This window comes from Protopterus annectens, chromosome 5.part0, assembly GCF_019279795.1.
Source record: "Protopterus annectens isolate FY-2018-M chromosome 5.part0, PAN1.0, whole genome shotgun sequence".
Classification (NCBI taxonomy): domain Eukaryota; kingdom Metazoa; phylum Chordata; order Ceratodontiformes; family Protopteridae; genus Protopterus; species Protopterus annectens.
In genome coordinates, this window is record NC_056735.1 from 1,144,162,675 (window position 1) to 1,144,181,027 (window position 18,353).

An 18,353-nucleotide genomic window follows, 5' to 3' on the forward strand; every position below is an offset into this window, starting at 1 on the left:
TTAAATAAACTTGAATCCTGTTACAGCAAAGTATAGATCTCACCACAGCACCTCACTTCGCCATCTAAAATGGCTTGAACTATCTAATCTTCTAATCTTCAACCAATTAATTTTCACTCACAATGTTTTTCACCATCCCAACAACTCCACTGCTTTCAAGGATCTAGTTCAACCCCTACTGCAGCAGTATATCCTTAAGATCTACTAACAAAGTTCTATTAAATGCATCAAATCCAACAATAACTATGGGGACTCCTTAATATCAAACAAAATAGATAAACACTGGAATGCCATACCCCAATCAATTATCAACACCACCAGCACTTCCAAGTTTAAACTACTGCTAAAGGAACACCTCATCAACAACTGGCTCTCCTCTTGTACTAAGCCTGGATGATCCATCCCATCTCTACCTCCCCCCCTCACATACCATCCCTCTCTCTGTTATCAGTCACCCCTTTTTTGCCTATTTCTCTCCTTTCTATTACCTAACTTCAAATGCTCTTATCCAGTCTATCTCTAGATTGTATAGCAGTAGTACTCAGCTGTATGTTTGGGTTTCTATTGATATTTCAATCTGCTGGTTTCCTCCCCCTGTTATACACGAATGTACGTCTTTCTTGTAAAATATATGCTGCTTCATGCTGATTACTTTATATCTGTACCATTCATGTCTATAATACGTATTGTATAATTTCACTTTGTCTATGACTAAGTATATATAATGTATTACTCTTGTTAAAATTACTTATTTTGTGGAGCTTTTCTCTCCAGGCATCCTCTGAAAATGGGACATTTCGGCTCAGTTGGACTTTCCTGGTAAACAAATGTAAAATGCAAAATAAATAAATACACTGCATGGAAGTCAGCAAAGAATACACCTGAAAAAATGTATGAGGAAATTTAATTTATTAGACCTCAAGAAGAAAAATTTCTGGCTGAGAAGAACCTTACAGCTATTCAGGAAACACAGTTCAATTTGCAGCTTTAGTACAAGAGATGACTTGCCATAATCTATATAAATAAAAATGTAAATGTTCATTTGTTCAAAATCTTAAATCTCCGAAAGTTCTTCACAGATTGCTTTCGAATACGCTCGTGTTTTTATATGCCTACTATGAATTCTATATATTTGTATACAAATATGCAATTTTATATGTTTTTGTTATAACTTTCTTACTTCTTTTTCAGTGCAATCGATCTGCTTTAGTTCATCCAAATAATGCCTCGCAGAAGATCAAACTTAGGTCATCGTACTCGCGGAGCGGAAGCAGTGAGATGAGTAATTGCAAATCAAACTGAAGAAGAACGGGCATCAGCGAACGAGCGAAACAGACAAAGAATGGCTCAAATACGTGCCGAGGAAGCAGCAGAGTGACGTGCAGCCAGACTTGAGGATGCACAGTTGCAAGCACAGTGATCGCATTCTGCAGCTTCACAGCTGCTTCTTTCTCCTCGATCGACACCAGCGGACGAAATAAATGCTTGCCTGAAATACTCTACTTTGTGGCAACACATAAAGACGTTAAAATTAACTACAAATATGTGTGTCCAGCTGCAAAACGATTGATCAGCTGAGATATTCTCACATCAATTGCCGGAAATTGGGAACGGAAAGGTGCCGGTTGATCTGACCTCAGTACGAATTTCATTGCCTCATAACTTCTGCAATTTAGTGACGTCAAAAGAAGAATTGGTTGAACAAGTATTTCCCAATATTCAAACCAATTATAAGAATCATGACTGGCTGACTGAACGAGCTATTCTTGCGGCCAAGAACAAAGACGTCTACGAACTTAACAATATTATTCAGTCTAACATTCAAAGCGAGGCAGTCACATACAAGTCCATCAACACTGTTGTAGAAGCAGATGAAGCGGTTAATTACCCAACAGAATTTTTGAATTCACTCGATCTGCCAGGGATGCCACCGCATGTACTGCAATTGAAAATCGGCGTGCCAATTATCATGTTGCGAAATATCAACCAGCCAAAGCTTTGCAATGGCACGCGGCTTGCAGTAAAAAAATTAATGAGCAACATCATAGAAGCAACAATCTTGACAGGACCTTTCAAAGGTGAAGATGTCCTCATTCCTTGCATTCCTATGATTCCAACGGATATGCCATTTCAATTTAAGAGATTGCAATTACCAATTCAATTGGCGTTTGCAATCACCATCAACAAAGCTCAGGGCCAATCTTTAGAATTGTGCGGTTTAGATCTACATACGGATTGCTTCTCACATGGATAATTATATGTTGCGTGTTCTAGAGTCGGCAAACCAGACAATCTCTATATCTGCACAGACAATGGAACAACAAAAAATTTTGTATCCCCACAAGCATTGTGAAATTAAACATATTCGAAACGTGCGCTTTCTCTTTTCTTTCTTTTCCATTTAACCAGACTGAGCCACAGCAACGCGTGGCTGGGTACAGCTAGTTTAGAAATAAAAACAAATCAAATGCATTTAGAGCTTTTTAAAATAAGTGGGACTCTATAGGAATATATAAAGTCAAATGAGAAAGGACTGGAAAAATACAAAAGGTTTAAGTAGCCATTCACATGAACTGATAAAAATGTAAAGATATGAAATGAAGGCAAGATATACTGAACATGAGGTTTGTCAAGAATAAATGTTTAAAAATAGCATAGTTAGAAGACAGACATGCAGAGAAAATGGAAAATTGTTTTGCCAAACCTGAGAAAAATGAAGGAGTGTACTGTATTGTATTAATTTTATGACAGCATAAATAAGCAAATGGCCTGATGTCGCATAGCAAGCATTGTCAATTGAGAAGACACATTATGTGTATGCTCCCAACCATTTGAGATTTGTATCGGCAAAGATGTAATCATACTAGTGAAAGATTTACTCCTGACAAAAATGCAGAAAAGGGAAAATATTTAAATTTCAGGAGACAGATATTTTTGTGCAAAATTATTATTCACTTCACACCAGGCAAAAGTAAGTTTATCCAGGTAAACAGGGGATGTGGAGAGGCAGGCAAAATATTCAAGATACTATATTTAGCTAACTTCAAAATATTTTTCTGGAGGATCGATTTCATTTTTGGAAGCACAACAGGCTATGGAGGAAGTAAAACGTTTAGTCAACATAGAAGGAACTGATAAGCTGGAGGAGACTCTGCGTCACCATCTTCTGTCAATAAGGAAGCCCTGACGGAAAGTTTGCCAATGAAATATTTCTAGTATTCAGAAAGAAAATGCTTGACAGACAGAAAAAGTCCAGGAGCTGACCAGAAGAATCAAGACTACACTGAACTCAATCCACAGAACGGTGTTGAGAGATTGTAAAAATCACGACCAGTAAAAATGTGAATATATACTGAACAATTGGGGGAACTGCAAAGCATGACTCACACTAGATGTATTTAAGATGAGTGAACTGTGGTTTTGTAATTAGTAGATATAAAAGACATAATATTGGGATTCAGAAACATTTTTCTCATCACTATAAACAGTTTTGGATGATAAGCCACATACAGGGTATGGATGAGTCAGAAACCCATTGAGAATGAGCAGGGAAGGCTGGAAAAAAATTGCACAGCCCACATAATATGCTAGTGGTTCATAGGTGTGTACTGAGCTAATGGCCCTGGAGGCTTTACAAGCCTAGCCCATAGAAGTGCCATGGCATCCTGCCACCTGACGTGGTATAATGACATGGTAAGAGCAACATTATTAGAATGAGTGAACCTGTGAATACAAATGAGAGTAAACAATATAGCACAGCAATTCAGATACTGTATATACTGTGACTAGATGTGCAAGCAGCATAATTAATGACCACAGTAAAATCCTGGTGTCACAGGAGGTGAATCATGGAACAATGTATGGGATAGCAACAACATTAGCAAACCTGTACATGCAACAGGCTATACTTACCACAGGCAGACGTAGTGCTGCTCATTGTAGCCCACGGTAATGCTGTATCATCCATCCAAGCCTAACATTTTGTGCCCTTCACAACACTGAAATCATGGATCACTACCATGTGGACACAGTTACCATGCAGGAGCTGGTCGAGATGTGTTGCCCTCATTTGCTGGCCTGTGGAATGCATGGAGTACCTTTACATGTGGTTTTGAAGGTATCTATAGATTTGAGAATACTAACCATAGGCAGCTTTCATTGACCAATTGGGGACATAGTATGGATATTCTAGGCATCTGCCTCAAGGATACTGCACCAGTTCTGAGATGCCACGCTGCCACATTTGGGGGAGCATATGTGGTTTCCACAAACCACTGAGGAGAAAGCCAACATCATACATGCTTTTTAAAATATAGCTCATTTCTCTGAGGTGCTGCAGGAGATAGGCCACACCCATATTAAAACAAAGGCCCCACCTAGTGAGCAGGGAAGAAAGTATATTAACCACAAGGATCTCCCACATAAGGCACCTGTGTGATGTATACCAGCAGTTTTGTGCTGTGTGATTTTACCCAGGGGCATCTTATTGGCAGTGCCAAACATGTTTTTCTGTGTGTGTGTGTGTGTGTGTGTGTGTGTGTGTGTGTGTGTGTGTGTGTGTGTGTGTGTGTGTGTGTGTGTGTGTGTGTGTTTATGTGCATGTGTGTGTCTGGGTGTATGTCTGTGTCGGTAGGCTTAAAATAAACTCAGTGCTTTACTTGTCAGACAGGGGAACTAAGGTTCACACGGCAAATTGGGGGCACTGTTACTACTTCATGTATATGTGGAGCTGGACCTTGTGAACATAATAGTGTGTGTATGCTGGGACAAAGTCTCAACAGATGTTGTAGCACTGTGGAGAGATCTCACAGAGAGGTCCAAGGAACCCATAAGAGATGTTTGTGCAGACCATGAATGACCCTGTCCATGGGTGTACCCTCTCCTGTGAGGGCCACAGGCCCTATCTAGCCCTTGTCTATACCATCCATCACTGTGGCATGAGCTCCACTGCTATGTGGACATCCATATCTTACTATACTCCCCTTACACTATATGGCGGGGTGGAAGTAGTGGCACTATATGTCCCTGCCCATGGCAGCTTCCTTCCATGGCACACTCAAAACTGGAAACAGTGGTGGATCAGCCACAGGAAGTGAATCTGGCATACTGCTTTTGTACACAAGGAGATCTGGGTCATTCAGAATGCCAGTGGAACAAGTCAATGATGCTACAAATGTGGGACATGTACTCTCTCAGATCATCCAGTGCACCCCATAAAACATCTACCATCTCAGCAAGGACTGAGGTTGTTAACATGTCCCTCTAGGATAGTCCTGCAGATTTACTGGGTTGCAGGCCATATAACAGCTATCACAAGTAGGGGGCATTACCTGGCATCTGTAGCCACTAGCATGACATCCACTTCTGTCTTCCCTGTGCTCAGTGGAGCTTGCTGTATCCAATGGGGACCATACAGCAGGCGGAGACATCTCTATCTAATTTGACCTATCTGTGACTTCCTGTCATTCTGTATTTTCTTGTATGTCAGAGGTAGGTTCCACAGGCACAGAAGACATGTCCACTGATTGGGGTGGGGATCTGGGCTCCACATTGCCTGTATTCAACACTATGACCAATGGCTGTGCTAAAGTTTGGCCAGTATATCCTTGATAGAGGAGACTGATAAAATGCCATCTGTGAAGACACCAAAGGGAAATACCCACAATAAATAAAACGTGTCATTGTTAATTGAATCCCAGTGAATACATGAATGAATGAATACTACTGACTACTGTGATAGTATGTAGTAATAGCTTCCTTGCCTTGTACTTGTGGATCTGCTCTGAAGCCCTGATGTTCCTATGAAGAAAACATAAACTGAATTTAATACACACTACACAACACAGCTAACTGTTCACATGAAGACACCCACACCTCACATCTGGTGCATCTCCAACACAGTTTTGTGCAGGTCGGTTAAGCTCTATTCCAATATCCAGGACTCCACCATGGCCTCACAATGACTAAGTCCCCCCATGCAGAGTGGCGAGTAACTCCTTTGTCTATGATAATAGTGGTTCAGTTGACAGACTGCCTCTGACTGCCTTCAGCTCCGGTGCCAGGCAAGCAGCATATGTTTTGGCAGCATTAATCACATCAGTGGCCTACAGTCTGACTTGTTCATAACATCTACCCTGCTCATTAATGACATTTATGTCATTTACCACATCCCCCCAGGCACAGCCATGAAAAGTCCAGTCATATTTCTCATGGCTGATCATCTGTCAACTATGGATATGGAGTGCCTTCAGCAAAATCTCATACTCTGTGTGACAAAACTTTAATTTCCTTTGTTTGCCTTTTCTGTGTATGCTGCTTTGGAAGAAAGAGCAAAATGTATGTGAAGATAAGCGCTTCATTAAGTATCATACACCTACTCTCATACAATCTATTACATTTCCTGTGTGCTGTAAGCAGGTGTCCGTAATCTGTGCCTGCTGGCTGTAACACACACACACACACATCTACTTACCCATGCAGAGTGATTGTTTACCTCTTGTGCAGAGGGCTCCAGTTCAAAAAAGTGGCAACATACAGATGGCAATTCAAGTGTGCAGTTGATGGTGTCATGCAATGGCCTGGTACAATATTGCACAGTTCACTACCAAGCATGTGATGAGTATCAGTGCCTGACCTTCCACATGGCATGCCTTTGACAGCATGGTGTAGTAGTCATAGACAGCTAGTATGACTGTATATATACACAGAGTTGCAGTGGGTGCAGATACAGATGGCATTTGTTTAGTTGCATATTTACCTGACACTGCAGGCTCCTTAAGTAGAATGAAGCTGCATGTTTCTGCTACAGAGTGTGTCAAGCAAGTGCACAGATATAAGTATGCATGGCCTACATGAGTGTTATTGCAATACGGAAGTTATTATCCTTTTTGTGGGAGGAATACATAATGGTCTATAATGCATCTAGTCTCAAACAGCCAAAGTATATATACTTAAGCCATAGCACAATCTCCTCTGCACTTGCTATTCACTTGTGTCCCATCATGCTGGTGTACTCAGCATTACTATGTTAATAGGTTCATAGGTAAGTAATGGGCTAGTTGCCTTGGTGGGCTATATTAAGCCTAACCAGTTTCCCTTTTTGTGCTCAAAATAACCCATCCCATTTGGTTATCGATTGACCTTACCAATCCCATGGTCGATAATTATATATTACTCATAATGAGAATTACTGGGATCATAGCATTGGTCATTTGAGGGGATCCATTCATGAGATAATGTATTTAAAGCACCATTTCAAAGCCTTTTTAAAAAATCATCTCAAAAATACATAGCTCTGCTTCTGCATAAAGGCTGCCTACTGCTCAGGCCTTCCTCTTCTTCCGTACTAGCCTCATCATCCTCTTCTGTCACATTTCAGTCCTTCACAGACTGCAAGACCCTAAGGCTCTTCTAACTCCTTCTCTATTTCTATACCATATCCTTAAGCTACTGCTCAGGCTTTATTGCTTCTATTCACCTTAACATTCTCTCTCACTGTCTATCTGCATCATTAACTTTCTGGCTGTTATTTTCCTAACTGAAACTAACATTCCATTTTTCATGTACTATAATAGTCAATGTTACACATTGCACTACCTATATATTATTTTTGGACACTATCTACATTGTGTATGGAGAGAGTGACTATTATTGTCTGTAATGTTTTAATGCTATAGAATTGACTAGATGTGTAGTAATATATTGCAACATCTTGTGACATAGTTTATTCTTTCAACTTATTTTTGTAAAGTATTTCTAATGTAATTTGTATTATATTGGATTATACCATATTTGTATTGTACTGTATGTGGAGCTTTACACCCTGGGCCTCTGCTGAAAATGAGTTCTGTAGACCCAGTCAGACCATCCCGGTAAACAAATGCTAAATAAATAAATAAAACAAAAATTTAGGAGCTGCCTCTGTCCACTAGTAGTACAGGGGGCAGTCCTGGGGTACATTTTCTGCTTCCCATCCATAGCTCTAAGTTGTATTTCAATATGGATAGGGATAAACTTTGTTTTATGTGGACAGAGAGGCTGTTCCACTGCAGCAGTCTCCTCTGCAAGATATACCTGTCCCTCTAAACCAGTCTGTTGATGTTACAGAAGAGGTTTAGATACCTAGATCGAGTATTTCTGAAGCCATTTGACTTGCTGATGTGCAATAAATCAATCAGTAATGGGCTGGAGGATGCCTTGTACCCCAGACACAGGTCACCTCTTAGCAGTCTGTAGGATAACGAGCATAGTAAAACAGCTTTGAGTCAGTTCATGTAGGATATGTTGTTTAGGCCTTGTATCCTTTTAGTAAGGTATGTCTTTGGGCATTCCAGTTGCAGCATGTGTCTGGACAGGTACATACCAAAGGGGGCATTATATTCAATGATTGGCCCAAAGAGGGCTGATTAAAGTGGAACAATGACATCCCTAGATCTAGACACAATCTCTTTGTTTATAAGCTGTGCAATATGGAAGGACTTTCTTACAGGAATAGAGAAATGTTGGTCAAAAATTAGGTAACTGTCCACATAAGTTCCCAAATCCCAAACAACTGAGTCAGCTCTTAGGGTCGTATTGTCAATGTGGTTATTCCCTGGGGCAGATGACTTCCCAAAGGATACAATAATCCATTTTTGGTATTTATTTTCAGTCTGTGATTTTGGTACCAGTTATTTATTTGAGACCATCCTTCCTGCAGGATGGCTATGTCATTTGGGGATTCAGTGACTGCTCCTAGTTTGCAGTCATCTGCAAACTTAGTCAGTCAGAGCCCTTTAGTATTGTCTTTTACTTCAGAATAGTAGATGCCAAACACAAAAGGTTCCAACATATAACTCTGGGAGACTCCACTTGTGACAGGTCTCTTTGTGAAGGTAACTTCCCCTGTTTTGATTATCTGCATCCTATCTGCGAGCCAGTTGCCAATCCAACAGGTGACATAGGGGCTTATTTCCATTTTATTTAGCTTTTCTACTATGCCTGAGTGAGAATTGTATCAAAATCGTTGGCCAAGTTGAATTATGCAGTGTGTAGCATTTTGCCTTCATCCACTGAATGTTTTCATTCATTCATAGTACTTGAAAGTGTTATTCCTTCCTTCATTAACACCCCAGAAAAATCCTATATCATAGATATGATAAGAAGTGCAGGAGTGATACCTACGTGTAATATGAGCTTAGTGACCTATGTACAGCCACAAACAGCAAAATCATGCATGACTGACACCTGCCTAATTGCCTTATTTCTATGGTTAGACTTAACAAAAGCAATATATTAACAAAATATGTGCTGTGGAACTTTATTGTGGAAGTGCTCAAGGACTTGTACCCTTCTGTGGTATGGTAGCCTCCATATTGCTTGAAGAACCTCACAGTACTCAACATAAATGCACCTCTGACTTACAGTATTAACAGACATTTCAATAAGCACATTAGTAATAATAGTTTAACCAAAGATTTAATGGAAAACAGCTATTAAGTACAACTTTTAATGTTCACATCTACCTCTTAAACATGTTTAGCTTTTAGTAAAGCTTTTAATTCAATTATACAAGCCTGGAAGATGGACTCATTGTAATCTTCTGCAAAATGATAAAGCACATGGCGGCCGCTGTGACCTATACTGCATAAATTAGACATTTAAAGCATAGAATTTATTCTCTTTGGGCACCACCTAATGAAGTTCACAAACACCTGTATATTGAGTGTTTCACCTGTGGGCCATTTCATGCTGAGAAGCTCTGTCTGTCTTGTGCAGTTGCACGAACGCCTGCTACATGGACTGTACGTGTGTGCAGGTCAGTGACACTTATGAGGACATGGCAAAAACAATGTAACTTTCTATAGCCAATGGAGGTGTTAACGAGGTAAAACTGCTCTCATAGTTATGTAATATGCACCTAATACACACATTACATGCCACCATTCCCACCTTATCTCTACCATGCCATGCCAACATTTTGTGTATTGCATTACAGTTACACTGTAACAGTTCACACTACTAACATGTTGTATCATGCATGGCATGAGAAGAAACGTAATTGGACAAATAAAAAAAGCAACAGGCATAACCATGTGTGGCCTGCCATAGTTCTATGGAATGCAACCTAGTGAAAGGTTTTGAACCTAATCTAGTTAACACCTTTTGGTCAAAACATAATTCTCAACATTTATTGATTGTTTCTACCATTTTGGGGGCATGTTCATTGAACCAGATGACCATAACATTAATTTTATTCAAAATCAAAGAAGAAGTGTCATCAAGGGGCAGATGGTAAGGATTTCCAGACTGACCAGTGGAGAAGATACTTTTAAGAAAGAAATGTTTAAACTGGTAGGTTTATTCTTGGAAAGAGGATATCCCTTGAAATTATTAATTAATATTAAAAAAGAAGTGATGCATAAGAGAACATCATCTTTTGCACCTATTCTTAATTTGGAAAATGGTTTAGAACTAAGAACCAAAGAAAAGAATAAATTTAATCATCCGGAACAATGAACATACCCCCAATATGGTAGAAACAATCAATAAATGTTGGGAATTATGTTTTGACCAAGAGGTGTTAACTAGATTAGGTTCAAAACTTCAAGCAGTTTTTAGTAAGGGTAAGAATATCAAAAACATATTAGAAGCGAAAGCCCAAGGAAAGAAGGGAATCTATAGGTCTTCCATGTTGCAATGTGGGGCATGTAGAATATGTAAATATATTAACAATGGTCCTTATGTTACAATAGCAAGCATCGAAACTTCCATGCAATGTCCTGGCAAATGTAATTGTAATTCATCTATGGTGGTGTATGTGGCTACCTGTCTGTCTTGTCCTGGGTTCTATGTAGGGAAAATGGCATGGAGACTAAAGGACAGAATAAGTCAACATATTAAAAACAAGGATGCTCACAATGCTTTGTATTTACACAGTAGTAAATGTACCAATTCAAAAGTTTATCTTTTCTGTGATAGACAATGTTATACATAAAGACAGAGGTGGAGATGATAAAATTTTATTAGAAGCAAGGCAAACTAGATGGCAGTTACGTTTAAATGCCATGGTTGAACCTGGCTTAAATGATTACATCTCCATACAACCTTTTTTAAAACTGAGGCAAGATCGGGTATCTTAATTTAAAAGGTCCAAATAAACTTGCCCTTTGTGGAAGGTAACTGGAATAACTGAAGACACAGCAAATAAAATAAAATATTCTCATTTAATACACAAAGGTGAGCGCTTTCACTGTGACAACCAATGCTTCATCAGACATTTCTTACAAGTTCCAACCACATATAAATACACAGTTTAAAATTCAAAACAACCAATCATACTAATGTACCAATTAATTATCTTGGAATGTATTTAAGAGCAAGAGTGTATTTTTAAAGCAACAGTACACCAATGCAACATAGTATGTTATTGTCTAAACAAAACAGATAACAAAACTAATGTATAGCTTAGGTTACATTTAAAAGCAGAGATGTATTTTTAAAAACAGCAATATGCCAATGCAACCTAGTATCTAAACAATACAGACAACAAGACTAGTGTGTATGGGGTTATTTTAGTTTCCTGGCTTTAAGGGCTGGCTTCAAGGGTACACTATCATTTAAACCTAATCCCCTGTGTGCCCCCAATCTCAAGATCCATTTCACTTCCATATTTTCTGTTGAATTTACAACATCTCCCAATCTAAGGCTTATATTCTGCACTTGTAGGACTTTGAACAGGAAAATATGGTCTTCACCACTGGTCAATGTATGTTTGGCTAAAGCACTGTAATCCTGTCCTTTCCTTGAACAGTACACATGGTCCCTAATTCTTTCCCTAAAGTGGTCCCTAATTATTCTCCTAAGGTGGCAGTTGTTTTTTTTCCTACATAGAAGTGAAAACATGCTTTACAATGAGCTACATAAACATTTTTTGTATTATTTTTCTGTTGCAAGTCCTACAAGTGCAGCATATAAGCCTTAGATTGGGAGGTGTTGTAAATGCACTCACTCGAGGCACTCCTTAAAATGGAGAATATCGATATCTGTGCAGTGACTGAGACCTGGTTCAAGGCTCCAGAGAGCACCCCTGCATTACCAGGCTATAACTCATACCACACTTTTCGGCCATCTAACCTAGACCAGAACACCAAAGGCAGAGGTGTGTCCATATTCATTAAGGATATCCACACCTCCAAGCTAGTTGCGGAGCATAATGCAGCTGAGGTTATCCAAGTGCAACTAACCTGGGCAAAACTGAAATCCAAATTGTAGCTTGCAATAGATCCCCCACTATGCCCCAGGATTCCCACTACTCTTTTCTTGATGTACTGGAAAATATTCCGGTTCAACCAAACACCCTAATAATGGTCGATTTCAACTACCCCACCATTAACTGGGAAAACTACTCGTGTACCAACTCCTTCGCTCAACGCTTTCCGGAATTCATAAACTCCAATGCCCTGGATCAACTTATCCACACTCCCACCAGGGGCAACAATATCCTAGATCTAGTCATTACCAACATGAGTGACCAGTGTTCCACACCTGAAGTCAATGCCTCATTGGTCCGATCCGACCATAAGCTAATTACCCTAGATATCCACATCCTGCCCCCACCCCCCATTAAGGAAACCATGGTAAAAAATTTCTCCAAAGCCAACTTCATGCTTCTTAAGACAGAAGTGGTGAACTTCATGACACCCATGCAGATGGACAATACAGTTACGACTACTTAATCCTACACAATTGCACTTTAAAAGCACTTACATAAGTACATGGATCGTGCTATCCCAAACAGAACGAAGATGCTATCCTCCAAAAAAAGGAACCCAATCTGGTGGTCCCCTGCCATAAATAAACTGTACAACAGAAGGAAGAAACTGTTGCAAAAGAGAGTAAAATCCCATGAGTGGAGGAGCTCCCTGGTCAGCCTCAGTAAGAAGCTACGATCCCTGATAAAATCCTCCAAAGCTAGTTACGAAAACAAAATCGCCACTGATTGTAAAGACAACCACAAAGCATTCTATAGCTATGTCAAGAATCTCAATGGCAACACTCAGATCTGCTCTGAGTTACAGCACAATGGCAATAAATATACAGATCCAACTGATATTGCCAACAGCCTGGCAGATAGGTTCAGTGCTAACTTTACCCCCCTCTCACCCCCTGAAGAGCCCATCTCTATACCAGAAGAATGCAAAGTTCCTGTAATCACGGCTGCACAGGTAAAAACCACACTCTCCAAAGCCAAGAACACAGCATCCATGGGACCAGACAACATCCCAGGCCGCGTTCAACATGAACTACAGAACGAACTGGCACCCCATCTAAGTACCATGTTCAATCATAGCCTCACCTCAGGCTTTGTGCTTGCTGAATGGCGAACAGCGACAGTTATCCCACTCCACAAGGTGGGAGCCACCACGGACCCTGGGAACTACTGCCCCATTAGCCTGACGAGCCTCTCTGGACCCCACCCAGTTCAGGTTTGTAAAAGGCAGATCATGTCTCCTAAACCTGATAGACTTCTTTGAAGCAGTCACCAAAGCCGTAGACAAGGGTAAGGTGGTTCACACAGCATATCTTGATCTTGCCAAGGCTTTCAACATCATTCCCCACTCTGAAATTATAGATAAACTCACTAAACTAGGTATAAATCCCTATGTCACAAGATGGGTTGCCAACTGGCTCACTGACAGAACTCACATTGTGAAAGTAGCAGACTCCAAATCCGACTTCAGACCAGTGACAAGTGGAGTACCACAGGGTTCAGTCCTGAGTCCTCTCCTGTTTGGTATCTACTTCTCTGAAGTACAGGCTAACACAGAAGGTCTTTGGCTAACAAAGTTTGCAGATGACTGCAAACTAGGAGCAATAATCGAAACTCCTAACGATGTGTACATCCTACAAAAGGACCTCACTGAGACAGATGTCTGGTGTCAAAGCCTTGGTCTCAAGCTCAATGCCAGAAAGTGCATTGTCATCCCCTTTGGTAAAAACTCTGTACCCATTAACTACAACATAGGCGGTAGTATACTTAACACTGAAAGTGTGATAACAGACCTTGGGACACAGGTGGACAGTAGTCTCTCCTTTGATAATCACATCGCCACAGTAGTCAGGAAATCCTTCTACGTGGCACACCTCATCACAAAAGGTTTCTCATCCAGAAAAAAAGAGGACATTGTGCCCCTCTATTCCTCACTCATTAGACCCATTATAGAGTACAACGCCCCTTTTGGTATATACCTCACAAGATATCTATAGCAACTGGAAAGGCCACAGAAATACCTCACAAAGAGGATTACTGGCCTCAAACAGATGCCCTATGCAGACCGTCTCAAAAAACTCCAGCTTTACTCCGTCACATATCGCCTACTCAGAGGTGATCTCTGCCTAACATACAAAGCTATGTCAAACCCAGAGCTGTTGGACATGATCCACTTAAAGAAATCCCAATCCCTCCGAGCTACATGCTCTAGGGACCTAAACCTTGTCTCCACAATAAACAGGACATGCCAGAGGGATAGATTCCTGTCCCAGAGACTTCCCATACTCTGGAATAAACTACCTAACTATATCAAACAAAGCTCCTCATTAGCACTCTTCAAGAAAAATCTTGATGATTGGATGGGAAATAGGAACTTCACCCCGGGGATCACCTCTGTAGCTCTGCTCGACAGTGGCACAGGAAAATAATTTTCTTAGGTGGCAAAAGCCAGGGTACCTTTTTGGCTGGGCTTGTATAGGCCCCAGGGCCGATAGCCTAGTACCTACCTATGAACCTATGAACCTATTACAATCTGTAGAATTTCTTAGTTCCCAAAGATGTCCTGTCTCTGGATGTTTAAAGAATCTGGATTCATCTATCTATATATATATATATATATATATATATATATATATATATATATATATATATATGTATGTATGTATATATATATATATATATATATATATATATATATATATATATATATATATATATATATATATATATCTATATATATATATATGCAGTGAGCACAGTTCCCACATTTCTGTGTACCTTTCCATATATTCTCTCCTGCTCTTCCCATCCTTGTTGTTTTAGGGTAACACAATTGCTGTTTCAAGTTCTTTTTGTTCTTAAATACAAAGTGTGGATATTTGCTTACTATATTTGTAGTCTCCTCATCAACCAATAACATGTGCCAATTCTGATGTATAATGTCCTGAAATTTATTTATATCCATGGTATAAGGTAAAATCATGGGTGTAAAAGATAGGCCTTTGTTTTTAGTATTCACCATTTCACTTACTACTCTGTCAGAGTAGTATGGTCTTGCTCTACCATTCCTCTCTTTATTCACTTGTTGATATGCTCTGTTAATTTCACTTTCATTATAGCCTCTTTTCAAAAACCCTGTTCTCAACTTCCTAAGTTCACCCTCATACACTTGTTCCTGACAACATAGGCGAGACACTCTCATTGCCTGTCCGTTCACAATATTGGGAAAAATACTTGGGTTGTGCATACTATCCCTATGTAGAAAATCAGGGCGATAGCATTGTTTCCTATGCAATTTAGTTAACAAATTGGTATCTTCCTTGTATATGGTGACATCTAAAAAGTCTATGCTTGTGTAAGAGTAGTTCATAGTGAATTTTAGGAAATCACTGGTAGTGTTAAGATAAAGGTGAAACAACCTCAGTTGTTCCTCAGGTACCTTTCCAAAGGACAAAAAGGTCATCCACAAAACATCTATAAAAGACTATCTGTGGATTGGTTAACATATGCTCATACTCCCATCCTACCATTACTAAATTTGCATACATGTTGGCACAACTAGTGCCAGTTGCAACTCCCGAAAGTTATTTATAGCACGTCTCTTTAAACATAAAAATGTTGTTCTCTAGCACCACTTCCAACAACATACAGAAAAAGTCTATCTTATCCATAGGTAGTTGACCCCGTCTTATCATCTCCGATTTCACCATATTTATTCCTTCCTCATTAGGTATACTAGTGAATAATGAAACCACATCTAGTGTGGCTAACACATTACCATCTGTCTTCTCCAAATCTTTGACCGTTTCATACAAGTCTACTAAAAACTGTTCAGTATCCTTCAATACATATATGAAATCACTTAACACTTTCTTTAGTTCACTATCTAAATATATCGAAATAGGTTCTATTGACCAACCTGCCCCTGCCACAATCGGTCTAAACTTAGGATTTATCGGGTCCTTATGTATTTTTGGGAGACCATGCATCTGTGGGATTAATGGTCATTCAACAGTAAAATACTGAAAGAGCTCTTTACTTAATAGCCCCATATACACACTCTCGTGTAGAACATTTGCAATGTGATTCTTTATGTCAAGCACAATTTCAGTTGATACTATTTCATACACATTTGCATCTGACAACATCTCTTGCATAGTATCATAATAAAAATTAGAATCTAAAATCACAACTGGGCCTCCTTTTTCAGAGGGCCGTATAACAATACTCTCATTACTTTGTAAGTTGTGCAATGCTCTTCTTTCATTTAATGATAGATCATAACTTTGCCCTTTTTGAAAATAGTAAATCCTGTCATTATTATTATTGTAAATTGCATTTTCACAGGCTTTTAACAACAACAAAAAACACCACCTTAGGGAAAGAATTAGGGACCACCTTAGGGGAAGAATTAGGGACCATGTGTACTGTACAAGGAAAGGACAGGATTACAGTGCTTTAGCCAAACATACATTGACCAATGGTGAAGACCATATTTTCCTGTTCCAAGTCCTACAAGTGCAGAATATAAGCCTTAGATTGGGAGATGTTGTAAATTCAACAGAAAATATGGAAGCAAAATGGATCTTGAGATTGGGGGCACACAGGGGATTAGGTTTAAATGATAGTGTACTCTTGAAGCCAGCCCTTAAAGCCAGGAAACTAAAATAGCCCCATACACACTAGTCTTGTTGTCTGTATTGTTTAGATACTAGGTTGAATTGGTATATTGCTGTTTTTAAAAATACATCTCTGGTTTTAAATGCAACCTAAACTATACATTAGTTTTGTTATCGGTATTGCTTAGACTATAACATACTATGTTGCATTAGTGTACTGTTGCTTTAAAAACATACTCTTGCTCTTAAATACATTCCAAGATAATTAATTGGTACATTAGTATGATTGGTGGTTTTGAATTTTAATCTGTGTATTTATGTGTGGTTGGAACTTGTAAGAAATGTCTGCTGAAGCAGTGGTTGTCACAGTGAAAGCGCTCACCTTTGTGTATTAAATGAGAATATTTTATTTTATTTGCTGTGTCTTCATTTATTCCAGTTACCTTTCACAAAGGGCAAGTTTATTTGGATCTGTTTTATTTCTTTACTGGGGCTGTTTTGGACTGTTTGCGTCGTGTTCTGTTACTTAATTTAAAAGGTGTGAAATTTTACATTTGATGTTGGTTAAGATGGTTTGGAGTTCCTATTTTATGTTTATATTTATAATAATATGATTTTATGTGAACAATAACAGCAAGATTTTGTCATTCATTCTTGCACCTGTTTTCCCAAGTTTTAAGTGCATATACAGAAAGTGTGTTTTCCTTTTAAAATGTTAATTGTTTTAAATTGGTCCCACCAAATGATTGGTTGTTTACTTGACAATTTTAGTATTTAAATGACCTTATGTGTTACCTAGAACAACTCTGAAGATTGCCTAATTTGTGTGTCAGGTGAAAGCGCTTAGTTGTTTTAGTTTTTGTATATAAATGTAAATAAACAGTCCGTTGCTTTTTATCGGTTGTGATATATTTTTTTTGTTTTTGCCAGCATGATGTATGAGTTTGGCCCTACAAAGGTAATGCTGACTGCCTTAAAGTGTACAGGGGACATGTATAGAACATTTCTTGGTACTCTGAATATGAGCCTAGAGACATACAGCAGTGTTTTTGCTGTATACACATTAAACTTAGACAAGAAAATAACTTTGAAGTATTACAGATATACACAGCACCGCCAGAATTACCCCAGATATTAGTGGAAAGGGGGAAAAACATAAAGTAACATTCCTTTCAAAGGGAATGAAAATGCTACTGTTTTCCAGGCTTACTTGCAAAGTGTCCTGGAGCAAAATTTATTTAGGTGATTTAATTGCCATTTTGAAAGGAATTGAATAGATTTATTTGAGGTGTTCCCACAAATGGATCAGGTCCTGGAAGACCCCCTCTTTCAATTTCCATTTCTTAAGGTCTGTCCTGGTTCTGCTTAGCTTGTCTGCCACTGTTTTGTTCTGATGGCATGCAAGATGCTGAGAGTGTTAAAAAAAGCTGAAAAGCTAACTGCCAAGCATTCATAGCCAGCCTGCATAGAGGGTATGACCCTGC